This window comes from Aquarana catesbeiana, linkage group LG03, assembly GCF_042186555.1.
Source record: "Aquarana catesbeiana isolate 2022-GZ linkage group LG03, ASM4218655v1, whole genome shotgun sequence".
NCBI classification, from domain to species: domain Eukaryota; kingdom Metazoa; phylum Chordata; class Amphibia; order Anura; family Ranidae; genus Aquarana; species Aquarana catesbeiana.
In genome coordinates, this window is record NC_133326.1 from 21,852,055 (window position 1) to 21,878,398 (window position 26,344).

The window sequence follows — 26,344 nt, forward strand, 5'->3', positions numbered from 1 at the left end:
CACATCTAAGAAACGGTAAACTGCAATATTACATTTTTCATTTTTGGGTTTATATCCGCTTTAGGCCGTAAAAAATTCACATGGCCGTAAAAAAAAAAAAACGAAAAAAAAAAAAAAAAAAAAACAACAAACACATGCACATACACTTTTTTTTTTTTTTTAAATTACAGATCTGAACACAGCTGCATTGTTTTCAATTTCTTCACAGAGGTGCACAAAACATGAGCTGCTTTCAGATCTGTAACATAGAATCTGAAAATCTGGAACTTCCAACCTGCGCACCTACACATATAAACGCATGTATTCGTGTACGTGCGTAAATTACGTCTAAACAGGGTACAAAGAAATTATTATGTACACTTACAGTTATTTAAACGCATCTATAAGCAAGCATTTCACAAATTACACAGGAACTTTTCTGCTAGTAAACATATGTCTATTAACATCAGTACAATTTTTACGGCTGTGTGAATGAAGCCTAAAGGGCTAGTTTACACTTGCTTCAAAACATGGTTTCAGACACGCTTTGTTAAAGCTCTCTGAACGCCAGTCAAAGCTCCTTTCACTAAATAAAATGGTTAGCTTACAGTCCCGTTTACACCTGCTTGTGCTTGGTGCTTTGATGAGGCTTCGGTGAGGCTTCAGTGGGGTTTTGGTGAGGCTTCCATGAGGTTTCGGTGGGACTTCCATGAGGTTTCGGTGGGACTTCCATGAGGTTTCGGTGGGACTTCCATGAGGTTTCGGTGGGACTTCCATGAGGTTTCGGTGGGACTTCCATGAGGTTTCGGTGGGACTTCCATGAGGTTTCGGTGGGACTTCCATGAGGTTTCGGTGGGACTTCCATGAGGTTTCGGTGGGACTTCCATGAGGTTTCGGTGGGACTTCCATGAGGTTTCGGTGGGACTTCCATGAGGTTTCGGTGGGACTTCCATGAGGTTTCGGTGGGACTTCCATGAGGTTTCGGTGGGACTTCCATGAGGTTTCGGTGGGACTTCCATGAGGTTTCGGTGGGACTTCCATGAGGTTTCGGTGGGACTTCCATGAGGTTTCGGTGGGACTTCCATGAGGTTTCGGTGGGACTTCCATGAGGTTTCGGTGGGACTTCAGGCGAGTTTTGCCATAGACTTCTATGGAGGCTTTGAAGCACCACTAAAGCTACATGGGGTATAATTTTTGAAGCAAAGCAAAAGCAAGGTGTAAACAGGACTGTAAACTAACCATTATATTTAGTGACCGTGTTCAGTGAGCTTTAACAAAGCGTGTCCGAAGCCTCGTTTTGAAGCAAGTGTAAACTAGCCGTTAATGTGTGCTGAAGCCGAAGCAAGTGTAAATAAGCCCTAAAAAGTGACACTAAATGATAGCCTCATTCTCCAAAAATAATCCACACACACATCCACCGTTTATGGCCCTGTAATCTAATAATTACTTGCAGTGTTTTTCTGCCTTCGTGAGCTCCTGAACCACTTCTTTTACCCCCCCCCCCCCCCACTTCCCATTTGTTTTGAACGAGCAGTTAGTCGCAGTCAACCAAAAGTCCCTATTCAAAAAAGAGGGAGGCTGCGTTCCTATATACAGTGGGACCACGGAGAACAGAAACTCAGATCAGAGCAGCAAAAATGTTAAAAATATATACACACACATATATGTATATATTTTGTATAATAAATATATATAATAATATACACACACACTAATTTATATATATATTTTTTTATTATTACACACACATACGATAAAAATATATATATATAATATATGTGTGTGATGAATTAAAAAATAAAATAGACCGATAAATTAGATATATATAATAATTGTATAATAATATACACGCACACTAATTTTTATATGTATATTTATAACACACACACACACTAAAAAAAAATGTAATAAAGTGTAATAAATTATATATATATATATATATATATATATATATATATATATATATATGTATATGTATGTAATAAATTAAAAAATAAGAGATAGAGATTTTTTTTTTTTAGGCAGGATTGTGTGTCACTTATAAGTATATAACCATAACATTCCACTGCACAGTTACAGGACAGTATCAGAATATGCAAAATATGCATTCTGGGACTTAGCTGGTTGGATCTAAAGAAATGAAACTTGCAAACTGCAAATATACAACACACTATAGAAACTACATATCTTTGTAAAGAAGAACAAATCATTGACATAGCTAACCCAGCACTAGCAACTGGTAACCGACTTGGCAAGACAAGGAATAAAAAAAAAAAAAAAAAAAAATGATAGCGATATAGAATATGAATATATATATATATATATATATATATATATATATATATATATATATATATATATATATATATATATATATATATATATATATATATATATATATATATATATATATATATATATATATATATATATATTATATATATATATATATATATATATATATATATATATATATATCTCTATATCTATATCTATCTATCTCAAAACACCAAACAATACATCTTGTACTATAAATTAAAAAAAAAAAAAAAAATATGTAAATACACACACACACACACACATTTGTTTTTTTTAAAGGTCTGGTCCTGCTCATTACTTTCCTATCAGCCCCTCCTCAGAAGTGCTCTACTATCACATCTAGGGAGAGGTATTGTAGTCCATATACATACTGATGAGCGGTCGGCTTCCTGCACCGTATCCCGGCAGCCTCTGCCCCGGCACCGAGCGAGGATCTCTGTGTACAAGTCCCCGGCCTCCACTAAAGTCCAAATGTTGGAAGTTTTGTCACCCTTGGAGGACAGAAAAGTCTGAATTTCCCACACTGTCCACCGCCGTCCCCTTTACTCTCGGCTCCCTCTCATTCCCATTTGAGAAGCAATAGCAGCTGAAGCAATGAATATTGATGGTTGGCCAGTAACAGCTGAGATAGCACTGACTGACGGCTTTCATTTCACCTGCATCAGCAAAGATAGTGCTTGGAAGTAGGAAGTTGTCGGCCTTAAGCACTCCCTTTGATGTGTCAAAATACTCTGTAAAAAAAACACTAAAGAGAGAAACAGATGCAAATCTGTTGGTGGTTCTACAAACCTGAAACAAGGATGAACAGTGCAAGTCTTGTAAGATAGGACTGATAACAGCTCTGTATTCTTGTAGAGAACATGGAAGTTGTATACTTTGTGGTGTACAGCAGGTGATCGCTACAAAACTGCAACTGTATTAGATTCCTGTTATCTCAGCTGTAACCAACAAATGTGTACATAAAGTTACAGTACATGGCAACATTAGAGCCTTGCATGCAGTGCCTGCTTTTTTGCACATTTCCATGTGTCATGTTTTAGCGCAGCCCAATCATTTATATGAATGGCCCTATGGGCATGGAACACACAAAAATGCTGCAGGCACTATTCTTAATTAATTGCCTACCGGGCCTACTCTCCTACAAGTAAAACTCAGCATTTTTTTTGCTAGAAAATTACTTAAAACCCCCAAACACACATACAAAATTTTATTATACTATATTAAAATAATATTATTATTAATAATATATATATATATATATATATATATATATATATATATATATATATATATATATATATATATATATATATATATATATATATATATATATATTTTTTATGCAGAGGCCTTCAAGAATAAAATGGTGAGTGTTCCAATTTTGTCATGTCATACAGTATTTGCGCAGCAGTTTTTTAAACAAAAAAAAAAAAAAAAATACACTTTAATGAATTTCATTACACAAAAACACAATACAACACCCAATTGTTTGCTAAAATATAATGTCACACTGAGTACCGTATATACTCGAGTATAAGCCGAGGCACCTAATTTTACCACAAAAAACTGGGAAAACTTATTGACCCGAGTATAGGTCCCCTGAACTTCGAAATCAGTAGTTAAGGATTCCTAGATGCCCCCTAGCTGCAGCCAAAACTTGGTGTCTCTGGACCCAAAGGGTCCCGAAATGACATTGCTGCAGATGGACACAGTTGACCGACTTTGGGGCCCCGTATCTTGGGGCCACTTGGTGCTAGGAAACCCAAATTTGGTGTGCAAACCCAGTGGAACTAGCACTACAACATATCCAAAGCTGTTCCTAGCACCGAGTGGCCCCGAGATACGGGGCCCCAAAGTCGGTTCAGAAAATGTCAAGCACTTTTCTGCAGCAGAGAATGACATTTTCCGAACCAACTTTGGGGCCCCGTATTTCGGGGCCAGTTGGTGCTAGGAACAGCTTTGGATATGTTGTGCAAAAATACACTGAATGCAGGGAATGCGGAGTAAAGGACTTTAAAATTAATTTTAATCCTTAAAAAAACAAAAACAAATCTGAACTCTATTTGCTCAAGTTTTAGTAATTCTCCGGCCTCCTTTATCTTTTTTTTGTTGCCATCTATAGATACCAAGTAAATTTACCAATATAACCTCTTATGCCCCGTACACACGATCGGAAATGCCGCCAGCAAAACTCCGATGAGAGCTTTTGGTCGGAAAATGCGACCGTGTGTATGCTCCATCAGTATTTTGCTGGCGGAATTCCAGCCAGCAAACGATTGAGAGCAGGTTCTCTATTTTTTGGTCGGGAAAAGTTCCTGTCCGAAAATGCGTTCGTCTGTATGCAATTCGGACGCGGAAAAAAATCACGCATGCTCGGAAACAATTTGACGCATGCTCGGAAGCATTACACTTCATTTTCTCTGCTTGTCGTAGTGTTGTACGTCACCGCATTCTTGCCGGTCGAAAGTGCAGATAACTTTTGTGTGACAGTGTGTATGCAAGGCAAGCTTGAGCGGAATTCCATCGGAAAAACCATCCAAGATTTTTCTGACGGAAATTTCAATCGTGTGTACGCGGCATTAGGCTCCATTCACACTTGAGCGTACTGCAGCAACACCTGCTACGTTGTGGCTTTTTGAGCTTTTTCGGCGTTGCATTTTTTTTTTTTTGTTGCATTTTTGGAGCAGCACCAATCATTTGAATGGGCCTCTGTTTTGGCACAGAACCAAGTGCGTGTGGCGTTTTTTTTATACTTGCTGCAATTTCCAAGCGTTTACACTACAACTAAAACAAAATTGCACCACGTTTGGGGTTTCATTAAGGCTGGATTCACACTTAGGCATTTTTAGTGCTTTTTGCATTTTGCAGATTTGCACTACAGTCCATTTAACATGGTTTCCTATGGAACACGTTCTGTAGTGCAAATCTGCAAAATGCAAAAAGCACAAAAAATGCCTAGGTGTGAATCCAGCCTAAAAAATAATGGCATAGTGAACGCATCTTGCTAAAATTCTAGAGATGCAGGTAGAGATTCCAAAACGCTCAGGTGTGAATGGAGCCTTACCTCTTCCCTCTTTAGAGATTTTGGGGATTTATTGCAGGTATTAAAAAGGAGCTGTAAAGGCAGAAGGTTTTATATCTTAATGCCTTCTATGACCCCCCCCCCACCAGCACCCCCCTAAATGACTTACCTGAGCCCCTTCTCTCTCCAGCGATGTCCACAAGTGTCTAAGCCATCAGGGACACTCCTCCTGATTGGCTGAGACACAGCAGTGGCACCATTGGCTCCTGTGGCTGTCAAAGTCAGTCAGCCAGCCAGCCAATCAGGGGAGAGAGGGGGCAGGTGCCGTGGCCGTGCTCCGTGTCTGAATGGATACACAGAGCTCTGACTTGGCTCAGGTGCCCCCATAGAGAGCTGCTGACTGTGGGGCACCCGTAGGAGGGAGGGGCCAGGAGCAGCAAATAGGGACCTGAAAAGAGGGAGGGAGGTTCGGGGCTGCTCTGTGCAAAACCAACTGCACAGAGGAGGCAAGTATAACATATTTAGTTAAAAAATGTTTAAAAATAACAGACTTTACAAAATCACTTGAAGTAAAAATTGCCATTTAAACACGTTTTCAGAGTTTTATGCCATATTGTACAGGTAGAACAGCATTAAAAGTGGCTGGACTTGTTTTTTTTTTAACAAGTCTATATATCACTAAAATCCTTTATACTCCTTGAAACAGTCCTTTTACAATGTAAAACTATGTGCATTGCCTTGTAAATGAGTCAGTTTGTCACCTGCCAGGAAGAACTGCAATATATTATCATTTGGGGAAAAAACATGTTTGCTTGAAATGCATTAAAAAAAGTTGTATATATTAGATATGCACTGTGTGCGCGTATATAAATATGTACAAGTATATATCTCTCACATACATGCATACTTACATACACATACAGCTGCAAGAACCCAGAAGATGCAGACGACTCCCTAATGACGCCGCAGCTGCGCATCATTAGGGACCAGCTGCAAGAACCCAGAAGAAATAGCTGGCTACCTACTGATGTGCAGTGCCATCAGGGGCCAGCTACAAGAACCCAGAAGAGACAGCCGGCTCCCTAATGATGTGCATCGCCATCAGGGGCCAGCTACAAGAACCCAGAAGAGACAGCCGGCTCCCTAATGATGTGCATCGCCATCAGGGGCCAGCTACAAGAACCCAGAAGAGACAGCCGGCTCCCTAATGATGTGCATCGCCATCAGGGGCCAGCTACAAGAACCCAGAAGAGACAGCCGGCTCCCTAATGATGCACAGTTCCAACGTCATCAGGGGCCAGCTGCAAGAACCCAGAAGAGACAGCCGGCTCCCTAATGATGTGCAGGGTCATCAGGGGCCAGCTGCAAGAACCCAGAAGAGACAGCCGGCTCCCTAATGATGTGCAGTGCCATCAGGGGCCAGCTACAAGAACCCAGAAGAGACAGCCGGCTCCCTAATGATGTGCAGTGCCATCAGGGGCCAGCTACAAGAACCCAGAAGAGACAGCCGGCTCCCTAATGATGTGCAGCGCCATCAGGGGCCAGCTACAAGAACCCAGAAGAGACAGCCGGCTTCCTAATGATGTGCAGCGCCATCAGGGGCCAGCTACAAGAACCCAGAAGAGACAGCCGGCTCCCTAATGATGTGTGGGTGCAGCGCCATCAGGGGGCCAACTGTAAGAACCCAGAAGAGACAGCCGGCTCCCTAATGATGTGCAGGGTCATCAGGGGCCAGCTGCAAGAACCCAGAAGAGACAGCCGGCTCCCTAATGATGCACAGGTCCCACGTCATCAGAGGCCAGTTACAAGAACCCAGAAGAGACAGCCGGCTCCCTAATGTGCAGGGTCATCAGGGGCCAGCTGCAAGAACCCAGAAGAGACAGCCGGCTCCCTAATGATGTGCAGGGTCATCAGGGGCCAGCTACAAGAACCCAGAAGAGACAGCCAGCTCCCTAATGATGTGCAGGTGCAGCGCCATCAGGGGGCCAGCTGCAAGAATCAGGAAGAAACTGCCATGCTCCCTAATGCATTGCATGTGCTGTGGAGTCCCCGAGGCCTCCTGGTAGGTTTATGTCACAAATCCTACATGCGAGCAGCTGATACATCATTCCTGCCGTGGCAAGAATCCAGGAAGCGTAGAGATGTGTTCCCCAAAAAAAGTTAATAAACGATCATCAATTATGAGAGGAGGGAGTGTGAGTAGAATGCTAGAAAGGTGGAGAAAGTGTGAAAGTCTGCTTTAGGCTGGGTTCACATCTAAGCCGCATGCGGCTCAAAGCAGGAGTCCGGTGCATCTCCATTCACCGTTTCAGGTCCGATATCAGCCTGAATTTTGGGCTGAATTCGGTCCTGAAACAGACCAAAAGACGCACAGGATTCCTGCGCAATTCGCACTGGAGCTGCTGTGGAGATATGTGAACCGGATCCATAGAGAGCCGGTCACAATCTCCTGCTATGCAAATTGAAAGTGGGGAAATCCGCATCCAATTCGCAGAGGTGTGAACCCAGCCTGAAAGTGTTATTAAACCCACAACAGTAAAATCAATCTGTATATGCCAGTAAAGCATGCTTGTTATACTCACTGTGGAACCTAAGGAGTTAATCCTACGCATTGTGTAAAAAGGCTGTTTGATCCTGTCCTCCCCTTTTACTGTCCCCCAATCCATCTGCTGATAGAACAGAGGCTTGGGGGCACTCTGCACATGCTCAGTTTGGTGTGTATTGCTGGAGAGGTTTTTGGTTTTTTTGAGAGGGTGCATGTGATCAGCACAGGGCCAATCAGCACTGTTCAGACAAAGTCAAGGGTTATGCAGCCTCATAGGACAGTCAGGAGAATGCAAAACTCCCCCTACTAGCTTTACCTGGACACTGATAGAAGTCACAAGACTGCTGTATACTGCTAATGAAAAAAGGGATTCAGCAGTTTATATTTACTACAATAATTGCATTTCCATGTTCTGTGTACAACTAGGTATAGTGAATGCAGGGCCCTGGGTTTAGTAACACCAAGTATCCTCTTGATTGCAATACACTGTAGTATTACAGATCACTTAAACCATATTTGTGTATTGAGTTTTCATGATGTCCGATGTTGTTCACCATTTTATAGAAGGGGGTTTCATTAATAACCTACGCCAACCTTAGCAGTTGTGTAGGACATAATTCACACATGACGTTCTTGGTGGTGGTTATAAAAATCTCCACTGCATTTGTCTGGCAATCAAACATTTCATGAACACAGGAGGTGTCCGCTACGTTTTAAGGACTGCTTCTTTAAACCAGAGATTGTGTCCAGTGACATTTAGGAATGAGGTGCCATGAACACTTGGAGAAAGTAACATACTCAATGTCACGAGAGGTCAAACGCTTCCCTGTCAAAGCACATTGCAGCTGGTGTTTTCTTCTTGGTAACCCAACTCCAATAGCTCCAAAGGAAGCCGGATCCAAGCCAGAGATGGCAACAAAGTCATGGAGAACTTCAGTAAAATACCTAACTGGTCCCAATAACTCCCAACACCAATGCAGACGACCAACTGCACAAACAGAGAACAAAACCATTTGTAGACTGTAAAAAGGTAAACACAACCGATGGGTGTTCTGAAAGAATGGAGGAGCTTCAGATTTATGGTATCTATAACATCTCAGGGTCGGCCAGCACAGATGGAGAGGGCTTATGCTTGGGATTACTCCATAAAATTTTTCATTTAGGAGTATAAATTCCCAGGACCCAAATCAATGAATCAAAGGCCAGCTTCTATTCATCTCTGCAATAAACCTCTAAGGATTATAAAAAGATGGTTACTATCTCAATGCACTCTGAGGTCCCATTCACACAAGAAGGACCAAGACAAGGAGTGGGCAAGCGGGGCGCAATGGTTTAATGCAGGGATTGGGGGCACCCTGTGTCTGTCACGTCTGTTACCGGGCTGACAGGAGGCGTGACAGCGGCATAACTGCCAACCCTAAAGGGGGGGGGGTCTCAGTTTGGCATATTTGCTGTGGGCGTTGAATGACCTTGTCCTGGCATTGTCTGAACGTTTTTGTAGCTTGAAGCTCAAAAACGCTGGAGGAGAAAAATCAATTCTTCTCTATGAATTTGGTTCACATCTCCACTCCAAGTCGCCTAAAGCTTAAAAAAGTTTTGGAAATTTAGTGGTGCCCCGAAATAAAAATTTTCGGTACCGAACATTCAGGATGCACTTGGCCAAAGCCGAAATTTACGGTTTTTAAAGCGGAGGTTTGCTGAAAAAAAAAAAAAAAAAAATTAAAAGCCAGCAGCTACAAATACTGCAGCTGCTGGCTTTTAATATATGGACACTTACCTGTCCAGGGAGCCCGCGGTGTCGGCAGCCGAAGCCGATCCGTCCTTCGGCTCTCGGCGGCTGCTGCCGCCGCCATCCGTGCGGCTTCACTTCCTGGTTCCCTACTGCGCATGCGTGAGCCGCGCTGCACGTCCTCACAGGTCCCTGCTGTATTCTGTGTCTCACAGAAAACAGTGGGGGAGGACGGGGTAGGCAGCGGAAGTGGCGTAGGTAACCGCAATCCCTGCGGTGATCTATGCCAGGAAGTGGGAGCAAATACCTGTATTAGACAGGTATCTGCCTACTACTCCCCCCTGAAAGGTGCCAATTGTGACACCGGAGGGGGGGAGGAATCTAAAAAGTGGAAGTTCCATTTTTGGGTGGAACTCCACTTTAAAAACTATACAGTATCTCACAAAAGTGAGTACACCCCTCACATTTTTGTAAATATTTTCTTCTATCTTTTCATGTGACAACACTGAAGAAATGACACTTGTCTACAATGTAAAGTAGTGAGTGTACAGCTTGTATAACAGTGTAAATTTGCTGTCCACTCAAAATAACTCAACACACAGCCATTAATGTCTAAACCGCTGGCAACAAAAGTGAGTACACCCCTAAGTGAAAATGTCCAAATTGGGCCCAATTAGCCATTTTCCCTCCCCGGTGTCATGTGACTCGTTAGTGTTACAAGGTCTCAGGTGTGAATGGGGAGCAGGTGTGTTAAATTTGGTGTTATTACTCTCACTCTCTCATACTGGTCACTGGAAGTTCAACACCTTGGCACCTCATGGCAAATAACTCTGAGGATCTGAAAAAAAAAAAATTGTTGCTCTACATAAAGATGGCCTAGGCCAGGGGTCTCAAACTGGTGGCCCTCCAGCTGTTGCAAAACTACAAGTCCCATTATGCCTCTACCTGTGGGAGTCATGCTTGTATCGGTCAGCCTTGCAATACCTCATGGGACTTTTAGTTTAGTAATAGCTGGAGGGCCGCCAGTTTGAGACCCCTGGCCTAGGCTATAAGAAGATTTCCAAGACCCTGAAACCGAGCTGCAGCACGGTGGCCAAGACTATACAGCGGTTTAACAGGACATTCAGACATTCATGAAAGCCACAATGAAGATATGTTCTAGCACACCACAGATCTTCAAGTTGAGTCCAAACTGTTTTTTTATTAAAAAGGGAGCAACGGTTCAGAGTCATGTAAGACCCCTTTATCAGGCACGTGAACCACATGTCTGATGAAGGGGTCCTGCATGACTCTGAAACGTTTCACTCTCTTACTTGTAATGTGATGATTCTTTAATAAAACAAACATTTGGACTCGACTTGAAGATCCGTGGTGTGCTGGAAAATATCTTAATTGCTGTTTTTACTTCCTGTCCCATAGTCAAAAACAGGAAGTGAGAGGAAATCCCTCCCAAGTGAAGGTGGGGTGTCACCAGAACTAGTGTCCCCATTGGAAGATTCCCCCCTCTATTAGTGTTGTGATGTCATGCCAAAATTTCGGATTTTCTTTTACTTTCTGCGATAACTGTAAAACAGGACAAATAGAGAAGGTGAGCCTCCCTAATGGGGGCACAGATGCCGCTAAAAAATGGACAGGGGGTCTAATCCCTCTCCACTCTATCCAAAACTAAAAAAAGTTTTTCCTTTCGTTACATTTTAACTTCCCCTGAACTTCAGCATTACCATATGTAATCCTTACCAATCAGCAGCTTACTGGCTTAGCCAATGGTAGGCTTGGTCTCAAAATCATCATCCTATAGAGCTCTGCTGCTCCTGGACTGGCAAAGCCTGAAGCTGAAGACCGGGAATACATCCCAGAGGTCTCTTTGGTGAGGTTTAGAGGACAACCAGGAGAGATGTGCGGAGGACAGAGGTTAGAGCCGGCATAGACTTTAGGTCTATTTTACAAGAAAGGCATAGGACACTAAAGCCCTCCAGCGGTCATGGCTGCCCTGATACCAGGCGCTGTGGCTTCCCCGGGTTCCACCCAGCTAACCCGGTCTTCTTTATTGTATACACATTGTATAAATATATTGTAAAATCTCAATAAGTGTATATTGATTGCTTTGCGCAAAGTTATAGCCTCTACAAACCATGGGATATATAATGCAATTTTTATATTTTTTTAATACTAGTAATGACAGCAATCAGTGAATTATAGTAGGACTATGATATTGCGGCAGACAATCGGACACCAACTGACACTTTGCGAGAACCAGCGACACTAATACAGTGACCAGTGCTAAAAATATACACCGTCACTGTACTGACACTGGCTGGGAAGGGGTTAAACATCTAGGCCAGGGGTCTCTAACTGGCGGCCCTCCAGCTGTTGCGAAACTACAAGTCCCATGAGGCATTGCAAGGCTGACAGTTACAAGCATGACACCCGCAGGCAGAGGAATGATGGGGCTTGCAGTTTTGCAACAGCTGGAGGGCCGTCGGTTTAAGACCCCTGTTCTTGGGTGATCAAAGGCAAGTGGTTTTTGCGTGTACCGTGTTAGGGGGTAGATGGTATTTAATTCCCTGCTTTGCAGGGACACACAACCATCCCTTCCCCTCTGTCAGAACGGAGCTCTGCCTTGTTTACATAGGCTTCTGCTGTGAATAATCATGTTTGCTGCTTTCACTAGGGGGAAGAGATGCATTCTAGTACCTGCTTTGCAGGAACACAAAATCCATCCGTTCCCCTTCAGAAGACCGAACTGCCTTGTAGTTTACCCCCAGTTGGCGGGGGCTGGAGGCAGCGGCGGCTGGTGCTAAACATTTTTGGGATGGGGAGGGGGCAAACAAACCCCTCCAGGCCCACACTCGCCCCACAAGGGGTATCGCGACTCCCCCGATACCTGGCGCTGTAGCTTCCCCAGGTTTCACCCAGCTAACCCGGTCTTCTTTAGATCTGCCTCCTGTCCTAATTGGCCCGGGACAAGAAGATGGAAACCGATGGCGAATATTAATTCGCTAGTATCACAAGTGGGAGGGTTCGGGGCAACTCGAGGACAACCTTTTACAAGCCAAATTGGAGCCTCAAGCTCTAAACGTCTTGGAGGACATTGAGGGTCTGGCACCCGCTGATCGGCTTCTGCTGTGAATTATCACAGCAGAAGCAGCACTCCCCCTACAGGCAGAAGTACAGAATCACGTATGTATACGCGATCCTGCGGAGAGCTGATGTAGTAGAAGATTGCTATAGGGTGGTCAGCAAGCAGTTAAAAAGGGAAAGTGTGTGTGTGTGTGTGAGTGTGTGTGTGTGTGTGTGTGTTTGTGTGTGTGTGTGTTTTTTCCAGCATGGCTAATGTATAATATAGGCGAAGTCCATGTTAAAAAAAATATATAATAATATTATTATTATTATTATTATTATTACAATGCACTTTTCTTGCAGGTAAAAAAATAATAATAATGTTTTTGCAGGTAAAAAAAAATATATTAATATTATTATATTTTTTTTTACCTGCAAAAACATTATTTTTTTTTTTTTTACCTGCAAGAAAAGTGCATTTAGTAATAATAATAATAATAATTATTATTATTATTACTAAATGCACTTTTCTTGCAGGTAAAAAAATAATAATGTTTTTGCAGGTAAAAAAAAAAATATATTAATATTATTATATTTTTTTTTTACCTGCAAAAACATTATTTTTTTTTTTTTTACCTGCAAGAAAAGTGCATTTATTATTATTATTATTATTATTAATAATTGCACTTTTTTTTGCAGGTAAAAAAAATAAAATAATGTGCATTTATTTTTTTTTTTATGAGTCTGCAAAGCATTGCACCTACGATCAGCTGATCGCTGGTGCAATGCCAGTTGAAACTGCACGACTTTGGAGTTGCACTAGTGGGAACTGAGCCTAAAAAAAAAAAATAGAAGCCAATTGGTTACTATACACAGCCTCACCAGATTCTGCGGGCACCAGTTTTAGTAAATCCCCTAATCAGCCACAGTCATTAGGCACCTACATCTCCGACTTGGAGCTTCACTATGAATTGCGTTAACAGCGCAGAATTCTTCTTGTTCAGAAGCAGACACTCAGCGAGGCCCTAAAGGGTTCTGGATTTCACACTATTTACAGGAAGACGAAGTGTCAATTTAACACAAAAAAAAAAAAAGAAAAAAAAAAACCCCATGACATTCATTTAACACTTTTTCATTTTTATACACATTCATCAAAATCAGAATTCAACAACTGCTAACTAACCAAGCAGCAAAAACACATCACGGCTGTCACCGAAGATCCCGCTGGATAGAATGTGACATTTCAGTACATAATGTTCATTTACATAAAACAAAGCCAGCAGTGTAATACAGCTTATTACTTGTTTTCTTATTCTTCAATCTGTGTTGTAACATGCACCACACATTTTAATGATTGTCAAATCTTGCCCAGAGCTCTGTTATACGATGCCAAGCATCTCCAGCCAACTCTACTCCACAAGTTGCTTCATAGGCAGCCTTAGCACACAAAGTTATAAAAGTGTTATAACACGATCTAATCTCACGTGTTTTAACCAGTTCAGCCCCGGAAGCATTTGCCCCCCTTAACGACCAGAGCATTTTTTTGCGATACAGCACTGCGTCACCTTAACGGACAATTGAGCGGTCGTGCGACACTGTACCCAAACAAAATTCATGTCTTTTTTCCCCCAACAAATACGGCTTTCTTTTGGTGGTATTTGATCACCTCTGCGTTTTTTTTTTAATTTTTTGCGCTTAACAAAAAAAAAATATATATATATATATATTTTTTTTTTTTTTTTTTTTTTTACTTTCTGCTATAATACATATCCAAAAAAAAAAAAAAGTAAAAAAAAAAGTTAAAAAAAAAAAGAATTTCTTCATCAGTTTAGGCCAATATGTATTCTGCTACTTTTTTTTTTTACCAAAAAGAAGTAGCAGAATACATATTGGCCTAAACTGATGAAGAAGAAATTTTTTTTTACTTTTTTTTTGTTTTGTTTATAGCGCAAAAAAAAAAAAAATCAATATACGCTTATTGTGCGTATATATTGATTTTTTTTTTTTTGCGCTATAAACAAAAAAAAAAAAGACCGACAATTTAAAAAAAAAAAAAAAAGTTCTCTCTCCAATGGGACAAAGGATATCTAATGTCACCTTAGAACAGGGGTCTCACATGGCCCAGAAGTGTTGGATGACACGGCACATTCATCTGAAGTAATACAACTGCCTACTGGCATCTATGGGATGCTATATCGAAGTCTGACCTTGGTGCCTCCAAAGCCCTCCGCACATTTATGACTTCACTGGCCTTAGAAGTATGCGAGTTGTGCTGGATTTATGTTCTAATTACATCTTTATACACATTCGCAGCATTAACCCAGGAAAATACAAGAAGAACAAAATTAGACAGACAATGTTATTCTGTCTTGATACGTTAAAGGAACTTCAACTAAATTTTCCATAAAAATCCTTTATTAGAACAATGGAGCGTTTCCTCTCCAAAAATCCACAAATACATACTTGGTGAAACTTTTCCAGCACTTTAGCCAAGATGAAGTCTGAACATCAGTTTTTTTTTTTTTACTCCAAACAATAGAAAGAAAAAAAGAAATTAAAAAAAGGAAAAAAAAATGTTTTTTATACACACACTTTTTTTTTTTAGCAGAGACCCTAGGGAATAAATTAAATCAAGGTTTTTTTTTTAAAAAAGAAAAAAAAAGAAAATTATATTATATTTATTTTATATTAGGGCTGTTACTAATTAAAATTTTCGTGTTCGATTAATCGATTTTTTTTTTTTTAATCGACTAATTTTTCAATTATTTATAATGCACATGCAGATCCAACTACTTTTAGCTGACGTCATGCATAGCTCCTCCCCCATACGCGTTGCGTTCAATCAGAACTTCCTCAGCAAAGCGGGGCTACGGCATCACCCTACAGTCTATTTAAATAGCACCGTTGTGCATCCCGATGGAGAGCCAGAGACATCCATCACCTGCTCAGACAGCAAAGTGTCAGCTCTTTGGAAAAAAAAAAGTGCCCTCATCATTAATGTTTCTTTTCACTGGATCTCCGACGGAACTCCCTGAAGACCCGGAAGCTGGCGGAGAGGTGAGTACTGATCAAAAGAATTTTGATTGATCAAAAAAAAAAAAAAAATGAACGATTAAATCGAGGAATTAATCGTTAATTTCTGCAGCCCTAATTAATAAATATTATATATATATATATATATATATATATATATATATATATATATATATATATATATATATATATATATATATATATATATATATATATATACATATACATACATACATACATACATATATATACATACACATATTATATATATACACACACACACATATTATATATATACACACACACACACTTTTTTATTTTATTTTTTAGCAGAGACCCTAGGGAATAAATTGGTGATCGTTGCAATTTTTTTTTTATGTTGCACGTTATTTGTGTTTTTTCAAATGCAATTTTTTGGGAAAAAATATTTTCTTTTAAGAAATAAAAAAAAGTAACAATATATACCCCAATGTTTTCTTTTTTTTTTTTTTTTTTTATAATATAAAAGATGATCTTACGGTAAGCAGATACCAAACATTTCATGTTTTAAAATTGCACACATTCGTGGAATGGCAACAAAATACTGTGCTTAAAGAGGAACTGCAGTCTGCTCACATAATTTGTAATAAAAACATCTTTGCCATTCTGAAGCTTCCCTCCAACCACTTTGCATATTTTATATATACTGTGATTCTGTACTTGCCAAATATGCTGCAGAAATCTCCCTCCACTGAGTCTGGCTGCAGCCATTTTATCTGTGGGCAGCTGAAGCTGCTGCCTGTTCACTTCCTGGATTTACACAGACACACAGAGAGGCACAGCTCCAGCACTCCACCTCTCATTGGCCCTCCCTCTCATGAGAGAGCTGTGCATGATGTCATAAGCCTAGGCTTTTTACCAGACAAGAAACAAGAAGTGGGCTGTAGAAGGTTTTACTGGCAGAAAAAAATATTTTACTATCCAAAGTTAAAACAACAAGAAGGGCAGAAGATTTAATAACTGGAAAGATGAAAAAATGACCCAACGGTTTGCTTTAAAGTGTTCCTAAACCCAGGACTCTGCATTCACTATATCTGGTCTCCCACAGTACACAGAACATGGAAATGCAATTATTTTAGTAAATATAAACTGCCAAATACCTTTTCTCATCAGCAGTATATAGCAGTCTTGTGACTTCTATCAGTGTCTGGTGAAGCTTGTAGGAGGAGTTTTCATATACAGTAGCACTAAGCTGTTCTATGAGGCTGCAGGACCCCTGACCCTCTGTCTGGACAGTGCTGTTTGGCCCTGTGTTGAATACATGCACTCTCCCACGGAAGAAAAACCTCTCTAGCAATACACACCAAACTGAGCATGTGCAGCCTGACTCCAAAGGCCCATCTTATCCTGACTTGTCCAGGGGGACAGTGCGGGGGGGGGGGGGGGGGGGGGTCTGTCCATACAAGAGCAAGCCATCTTTTTACACAATGTAGAGGATTAACCCCTTTGGTTCCACAGTGAGTATAACAAGCATGCTTTACTGCATATACAGACTGATTTTACTGTTGTGGGTTTAGTAACATTTTAAAGCATTTGTAAACCCAACATTTCATATTCAGATCACCAGGTGAAAACAGAGGGGGGGGGGGGGGAAGCCAAAAGAAAAACTAATGCAGCCACCACATCTAAATAATTGGTAAGCTGTAATACAGGCAAACCCCACTTTTAAGTACACAATGGGGTCTATTTACTAAAGCTGGAAAGTGCAAAATCAGGCTCACTTCTGCATAGAAACCAATCAGCTTCCAGGTTTTATTACCAAACCTTAATTGAACAAGCTGAGGTTAGAAGCTCATTGGTTTCTATGCAGAAGTGAGCCTGATTTTGCACTTTCCAGCTTTAGTAAATATACCCCATTGTGTACTTAAAAGTGGGGTATGCCTTGTATATTACAATTTTTGGTTTGGGGTTTAATACCGCTTTAAAATAATAGACTTTAAAGTGTTACTAAACCCACACCTGTAAAATCAGTCTGTATTTGCAATAAAGCATGCTTGTTATACTCACTGTGGAACCTAAGGGTTTAATCCTCTGCATTGTGTAAAAAGGCTGTTTGATCTGTCTTCTCTGATCCTCCCCTTCTTCCACTGTCCCCAATCCATCTCCTGATAGAACAGAGTCTTGGGAGCAGGCTGCACACGCTCAGTTTGGTGTGTATTGCTAGAGAGTTTTTTTGTTTTGTTGGGAGAGTTCATGTGATCAGCACAGGGCCAATCAGCACTGTCCAGAAAGAGTCAGGGGTCCTGCAGCCTCACAGGACAGTCAGAGTAGAATGAAAACTCCTCCTACAAGCTTTAACCAGACACTGATAGATGTCACAAGATTGCTAATGAGAAAAGGTATTTATCAGTTTACTAAAATAGTTGCATTTCCATGCTCTGTGTACTGTGGGAGACCAGATATAGTGAGTGCAAGCTCCTGGGTTTAGTAACACTTTAACACCTTGCCAACCGCCCAACCGTTTTACTGCTACAGGGCGGTGGCTGTGCGTAGGATTGCATATACATGATACCGCATTTCCATGTAGTGGGTATGAATGCACGCTGCCACGGACTTGATGTCCACTGGCACCCACCGATCGTTCAGGGCAGCAGTCTGTCTATGTAAACAAGGCAGATTGCCAGTCTGTCAGTAGGGAAGGCAAAGCAGGGACATGGATCAATGCCTTCCCCTAGTAAAAGCACCTCACACAGTATAGTAAAACACAGGCTAGGCACACAGGTAATCCTTTGATCACCCCGGATCATCAACCCCTTCCCAGCTAGTGCCATTAGTACAGTGACAGTGCATATTTTTAGCAGTGATGTATTAGTGTGTATTGTAGACTGTATTAGTCTCACAGGTTCCCAAAAAGTGTCAAAAGTCTCAGGTGTCAGATTTGTCTGCCGCAAAAATCGCAGTCCCACTATAAGTCGCTGATTGCCACCATTACTAGTAAAAAATAAATGAAAATCGCATAAAAATATCCCGTAGTTTGTAGACGCTATAACTTTGCGCAAACCAATCAATATATACTTATTGGGATTTTTTTTTTTTAACAAAAACATGTAGCAGAATACATATTGGCCTAAATTTATGAAGAAATGTGACTTACATTTTTTTATTGCATACTTTTATTTTTTGGAAAACTTTTTTTTTTAAATAGTCTTTTTTTGTTTATACCGCAAAAAAAATAAAAAAGCAGAGGTGACCAAATACCACCAAAAGAAAGCTCTATTTGTGGAAAAAAAAAAATTAAAAAAATTTTTTTTTATTTGTGTACAGTGTGGCACAACCACACAATTGTCAGTTAAAGTAACGCAGTGGCCTGGGAGGTAAATCTTCTGGAGCTGAAGTGGTTAAAATAAACACCGCTGTCTGATAGACTGAACTAAATCATTTACAGCAGAACTCACACATCCAGTCCTCGGTGTACGGTTGGGTCCGGGAACGCTATGCACACATTGATGCAGCAGCGACTTGGCAGCATACGTCTCATTCTCCTGCCTCTTGGCTTCTCATTACTCTCGTCTATGTGGTCAAGTAAGAGGAACTGAAAAACAGAATCGGTTTCGGCGTGCCTAGACTAAAGAATCTACACCAGAACTTCCGCTGCTTAGAGTCCGGCTCAAGTCTTTCAGAACCCACCACCCACACAAGATGCTCAGCCGGATTTCTACTCTGTATGCAAAGCTTCGGGACGGACTGCAAGGCTGCAAAATACAACATTGCTATATACATTGTATACTTCCCACAGTCACTTCTATTAGACCCCTTTCACACCGAGGGGCTCAAAAACTGCCCATAAAACGTCGGGAGTTTTTGCGGTACCCTTTTTTTTTTTCTTTTAAGGTCACGTGACGTTGTAACCTTCAAAAAAAAAAAAAAAAAGGGAGAGCTGTTTTGTGATGCATTTGTTCATTCATGTCAATGGACAGGGACGTTTGAGGCGCTTTTTAAAGCTCTCCAAATATGCTGCTTGCAGGACTTTTTTTTTTTTTCACCGCCTCGCCAGCACACCGCCCCGCCAGCGCACCGCACGCACATCGCCCCGCCAGCACACCGCACCGCGTGCACATCGCCCCGCCAGCGCACCGCATCGCCCCGCCAGCACACCGCACTGCCCCGCCAGCGCAATGCACGCACATCGCCCCGCCAGCACACCGCCCCGCCAGCGCACCGCACGCACATCGCCCCGCCAGCACACCGCACCGCGTGCACATCGCCCCGCCAGCGCACCGCATCGCCCCGCCAGCACACCGCACTGCCCCGCCAGCGCAATGCACGCACATCGCCCCGCCAGCACACCGCACCGCCAGCGCACTGCCCCGCCAGCGCACCGCAAATCGCCCCGCCAGCACACCGCATGCACATCGCATGCACATCGCCCCGCCAGTGCATCACCCCGCCAGCACACCGCACTGCCCCGCCAGCGCACTGCATGCACATCGCCCCGCCAGCACACCGCACTGCCCCGCCAGCGCACTGCATGCACATCGCCCCGCCAGCACACCGCACTGCCCCGCCAGCGCACTGCATGCACATCGCCCCGCCAGCGCACTGCCCCGCCAGCACACCGCCCCGCCAGCACACCGCCCCCAATGTGAAAGCTTCCATTGAAAATGATATTGTGGGATATCCAAACTGGCCTTCCCGCTTAGCTGATTGTATTTAGCACGGTTCTTGTTCTGTTTAAAGCGGAACTACACTGTATCTGAGCACCACAAACTAAAAGCACTATTTAAAGCGGAGTTCTGCTAAAAAAAAAAAAAAAAAACTATTATTAAAAGTCAGCAGCTACAAATAGCTGCTGACTTAATAAAATCGGACACTTACCTGACCCAGGGACTAGCGATGCGGGGGAGTGATGCTGGGGAGCGATGCGGGGGAGCGAAGCCCCGCTCGTCTCCCCCCTCCTTTCTGCGGCTCCGGCATTGTAAGCGTGGGCGCCCGGCTGTGGCTTCACAGCCGGGCACCCACTGCGCATGCGCGAGCCGTGCTCTGATTGGCCGGGCAATCATCTAGGACCTGTGACGTGTCCCAGTTGATTGGTGAGAGGGAGGAGAGGTGATCTCCCTTTCCGGTGCCGTGGTGCGTCGGGAGGAAGTGGGAGCTGGGACCCTCTGAAAAGAGGGTACCGGCTCCCCCCCCCCAAAAAAAAAAATGACATGCCAAATGTGGCATGTCAGGGGGTCCACCTCCCTTAAAGCAGAAGTTCCGTTTTTGGATGGAACTCCACTTTAATACTTGGTACAAAATCCTTTGTTGGTAATAACAGCTTCAAGACGCCTCCTGTATGGAGAAACTAGTCGCATGCGTTGCTCAGGTGCGATTTTGGGCCATTCTTCCACACAAACAAATCTTGAATTAATTCATCCTCCATCCATCCATCAATGCCGCCATGTTTTATTTTGCTGGGAAATCACTTAGAAAACCACCCCCCAACATTTCTGGCTGTGGTCATTTTGTGTAAGGATTTCAGGAAGTAAATCCTACAGGAATCATCCGCCCTTAGCTCGGGAACAATGTCATTTGGTGTTATACTTTTTTTTTGGGGGGGGGGGGGGGCCGCATACAATGCACCCACAATGACATTCATCTGCCCCCACCCCCATGTTTTTTATGTTCCTTGCATGTCCCCCTCGGATTTACAGTAACTGCACTTCAAAGTGCACTTGTAGTGCAAAGCGAATTTGCCGTTCGTAAATAACCCCCATAATGCTCTGTCATAACCAACATCAATCCATGGCTGTGTGCATTATTTTGACATTTCAACGCAAAATGCATAAAAAGGAGGAAAATGCATGAATCCTGCCTAAAGGACAGTTCACAGCCATTGCTGCCAATTCTCCAACTGGTTCCCTGCCTCTGCTGTGCCTATGTGGAGAAAATCCTATTCGTCCCTTTGAATTACCATCTACACTATATATCTTGACAACCAAGGCAAAAGAATTACAAGCACAGGAGACATGGTATTTCGACTAGTTTCGCTGGTTTACTGCTTTGTCGGGAAATAAGGGTTCGAGGTCAGGACACTGTGCAGGCCAGTCAAGTTCCTCCACCCCAAACTCGCTCATCCATGTCTTTATGGACCTTGTGTAGTGCACTTGTATTTCATTGACACTTCCTCCAGGTCCTTCCAAGGTACAGATCTGCAATTCAAAGAATAGTCTGCAGAAGCCAGAGCATTGCGCCAGCAATACACTGATCGCAGTTGCAATGCTTTGTAGGCTCCAATGCAAAAAATAATAAATGCACATTTTGTAATGAAACACTATGGGTGCATTTATTTATTTATTTTAAGACTTAGTCCCCCCTTTTTCAAAAGAGACAAGGTTGCCAAAAAAAACAACTGAACAGCAATAACAAAAATGCACTAAAATGTATCATTGTACAATAAACAGAAATGTTTGTTTAGGCATTCAAGTTGGACAGATTTGTATTTTAGAACTGTGCAGTGCCTTCTTAATTAAATACAGACTTTAGGCGCGATTGTTTTACCAAAAACAGTGCAGAAAGCATGTTGTTCGTGAAAACAAAATACATGCAAAAGACTACAAGGTTGCATAAACTTGCCAGCTTCCAAGACTTCAGCCATTTGGAGATATCATGGGAGGGGGTTGCTATGACAGCGAGTACTTTGTATATACATGTTTAGCAATGTGTCATATGATCTAAGATGATATGCTGCTCGGAGGAGCCCACTCATTTCAAAGCACTACCAGCTGAAACATCTCTGCTATTCTAACAAGGCGAACGTCTAAGTATCTGCTCCACTATTGACCAACAACCCCGTGCATCATACCCAATGTAGTTTGTAGGGTGCCCTTCATTTAAAACAGGCGACTAGGCAGAAAAGGTACAGAAACATTGGACTAGGTACAGGAAAGAGAAAGGGAGGAACATATCAACAGTGGTAGTCAGTAATTTATGGACTCTAAATAGTGCAAGAACCCATCAACACCTAGAGCTGCCTATCTCAACTAGGGTTCTGTTGAACCCAACGGTTCCTCCAGAGGTTGCTATGGGTTCCTTGAGAAATGAGTAACCACTAACAATGATCTTTTCAGCCATCTTAAAAGGGGGGGCAATCTTCCGATTGACCAACATAATGGTCATTGTTCCCACTTGCCACCAATGTAATGGGGCCCATCTCTCAATGATCTCTAAATGTAAGGTGGACCTTCTCCGTTGACCACCAATTTAAAAGGTGCCCTTCTCTACTGACCGCCAACATAAGGTGGCTTTTCATCGACTACCATGTAGGGCAAAACTTTTGCATGGACCACAAATGTGAGGGGACACTACGATTTTCACGGTCTACATTTCTTTTCTGTCATTATATATATATATATATATAATATATATATATATATATATATATATATATATATATATATATATATATATATATATATATAAAAATAATTTTTTTTTTTTTTTCTCTTTAAAAAAGGAGAAGTATGGGCAAAGCTATTTTGGCTATACTTCTCCTGTAGGTCATAGGAGTGCAGTTCGTTCTGCACTCTTGTGACCAGCTTTCAGCCGACAGCGGGCTAAAGTTCCACTGTCAAGCTATTCAAAAACTTGCGCTAAGTTAATCAAAATGTGATAAATGCAAAACTGCAGCTGTGAAAAGGGTGTTAGAACCTTAATCTGTGAAAGAAAATATAAAACAGCGCTAGCAGAATATATATTAATCTAAACAATTCAATGACATAGTGGCATGTGCCATATAAAACAATATGCTTGTGCCATACAAATCAAATATACACAAATCTATAAAGTGCTTGGTGCTCATATAATGACTGAATAAAGTGCAACGGTGCTCCAAACTTGCAAAGTGTGAGGTGCCACACTCCCCCTTCGGTGACCCCACTAGGTACCAGAAATATTGGACCCTCAGCTTTGCAGTCTGGGGTCAAAATAGGCTGTGATCTATTGATCTGGGGTATGTAAGATGGTTGCTCAGAGACTCCTCCAGAGGGATTGCTTTATATTAGAGAGGATTCACCACACTCCATAGGTGGGGAGACAGAGGAAACTCATAGTGAAATACCACTAAGATAAAAGTACAAAGCGCAAACTAGGCGCCGCTTACAGGATAACTGGCAAACACAGACATAAGTAAAAACATCCGAGTCCGCCACTGTTAGGCGTGCGTTCCAGAGTCGGAAATTGTGTCAATGGTTAGCGTGAACCGGAAGTACATCAACGCGTTTCACCCCTCCTCCAGGGCATCATCAAAGGACGTCACTTCCGGTTCCTTGCAATAAATTTATACCCGAGGAAAGAAAGCTATTGGAAATGTTAATAGCAAGGAAAGAGAAAAAAATTAAAATTATTAGAGGCCAATATTAATGCCATTAAATCCAAATTAGGTCCCCTAATAGCAGCAGGTGAGCATGAAGATTAATTGAAACCACTTCAGGACTTTGTGGAAAAATTAGATAAAGAAACACAAAAGAAAAAAAAAAAAAAAAAATGAAGAAATGTGTTAGGGACATTAATGATTACAAATCCAACAAAATTTACAGATGGAAGGATGCCAATGAGGATCAGGGTGTTACTTCCAGAGCCTTAACTGAAGAAAGGGAATCCATCCCAGACAACCCTAAAACCCCCATTAGGAAATATGATGGATCCCAGAGGGACTAAGAGAGGGGGACCACTATAGGGGTTAAAGAACTAGTTCCAAGCCAGAGACCCCCCAATATGGAGTCCCCACATACAGCAGATTTGAAACTCTTAGGTATGACTATCCCCATCCACCCAATAGAGGGTCTCACAACCATAGAGGTTATGACCACAGGGAAGGTTATGGTGGTCCTCCCACTAATAGGGGTCGAGTGTGGTATCCCAATAATCCGAGGGGATTTTCAAAAGGAGAGATTCTAGGGGGCTCCCCATAAGGAGAAGAGGGGGACCCAACCCCAGGGGACGTGGGAAGGATCACAATCCACCGGACAGGAGGAAGGAGGAGACCTTGGTATCCCATGGTACCTACCCAACCATATTCAGATGGGGAAAGAAGAGAAGGACAAGAGAATGCAGGGGAGGCAAAAAGAAAAAGAGAAATATAAAATGGAAGAAATGTTTAACTTGAGTGATGCTTTTTTTTAGCAGATGAGCTCAATGTTTTAGAACTGGGTCTTAAATATGCTTTAGACAGGAATCTAAATACATTTGATGTTTTTATCGATTTCCAGAAAAAAAGAAAAAATTAACAAAAAATATTATGCGAAGAATAGTCCATCAGCAGATTAATCCATAGGAGTATCAGCATACCTCTCTCAAAAATAATTCTATCTTCAATCCTAAAATCATCAACAATCATTTTGTTGAGGTGTTCAAGTTCTTGGTCAAGCAAGATTTGGACAAACTGGATGTTCATCCAAGTAGATGAAAAAGGTAAAATAGAAAGAGGCCTGGAGCAGTTGGAAAAGAAAAGGGCATAGTGATCAGATCAGCTGATAAAAGGGGGGGGGTGTTGGTCATTTTAATTAAAACTAATTTGGAAGAATTGGACAGATTAGTGGGAGATAGCGAGACCTATGAAAAACTTAAGGGGAATCCTACAAACAAATTTAGAGCCAAACTGAAAAAGGCTAATTAAAAGGAGCACATAAGGATGGGATATTATGCAAGAAAGAGGCAAGATACCTTATCCCAGATGCACCTAAAGTTCCGGGTTTTTACCAGCTACCCAAAGTGCATAAGAATCCACTTAGGCCACCAGATAGACCTATAGTCAGTGTAGTTGACTCACTGTTCTCTAGACTGGGGGAATATTTGGATTGTTTTTTGCAACCGCTTACCCAAAAATGTCCGGCATATTTAAAAGATAGCAAAGATCTTATCGAATTGATTAAACCCATGACAGTAGATGACGATCATATTCTGGCCAGTGTGGATGTTAATTCCCTTTACACCAACATTCAACAGCATCATGCCTTGAAGGCTGTTGAGTGGGCATTGGAAAGTACTAATATCAAACATAAACAGAGGGAACTCTTTCTACAAGCCCTTGATTTGGCATTGAGCCATAATTTTTTCTGGCATGAGAAAAAAATATTACAGACAGAAAAGGGGTGTTAGCCATGGGGGGCTAAATATGCCCCATCAGTGGAAAAACCTTTTCATGAGTCGGTGGGAGAAGGAAGCCATCTATGATAGAAATATACCAGCGCTTAGATTCTACAAGGGATACATAGACGATACTGTGATAGTATGGGCAGGATCATAGGAATCATTCTGTAGCTTTCTTGAGGAAAACGGGGAACAACTCTTATGGTATCTCCTTCTCAGAAACTTGTAGTCACCATATGGTAAATTTCCTGCACCTTACCATATATAAAGGAAATTGGAAAACTATTAACTTGGACTTTCTTCAAAGATGTTGATAGAAATGGCTACATCCCATTAGGTGGTTGCCATCACCCTAGGTGGCATTCCTAAAAGCCAGATGCTAAGGGTAAGAAGGAATTTTAACAAAGAAACCATTGGAGAGATAGATAGGGAATCATTGTTTTAAAAGAAGAAGTCAAAAAGAAACAAGATTATATTGTGGTTTTTCTGACTGGCTATAACCGACAGTATAAACAGTTTGAAAAGAGAATTAGAGGAACACTGGCCCCTT

General features: G+C 41.9%; 1 protein-coding gene across 7 annotated transcripts in view; it reads right to left on the reverse strand.

The window, feature by feature from the left end:
* The window catches only part of MEF2A (myocyte enhancer factor 2A), a 271,262-nt gene that overhangs the window by 194,987 nt on the left and 49,931 nt on the right, over nucleotides 1–26,344 (reverse strand). Inside the window, exon 1 of one of the 7 annotated variants that reach the window (XM_073618381.1) lies at nucleotides 2,670–3,165. The exons of the other annotated variants lie outside the window; for them this stretch is intronic. The gene's annotated coding sequence lies outside the window, so the exon portion shown is untranslated. Of the gene's footprint in view, nucleotides 1–2,669; nucleotides 3,166–26,344 lie in introns of those variants that run through there. 7 annotated transcript variants of the gene reach the window in all.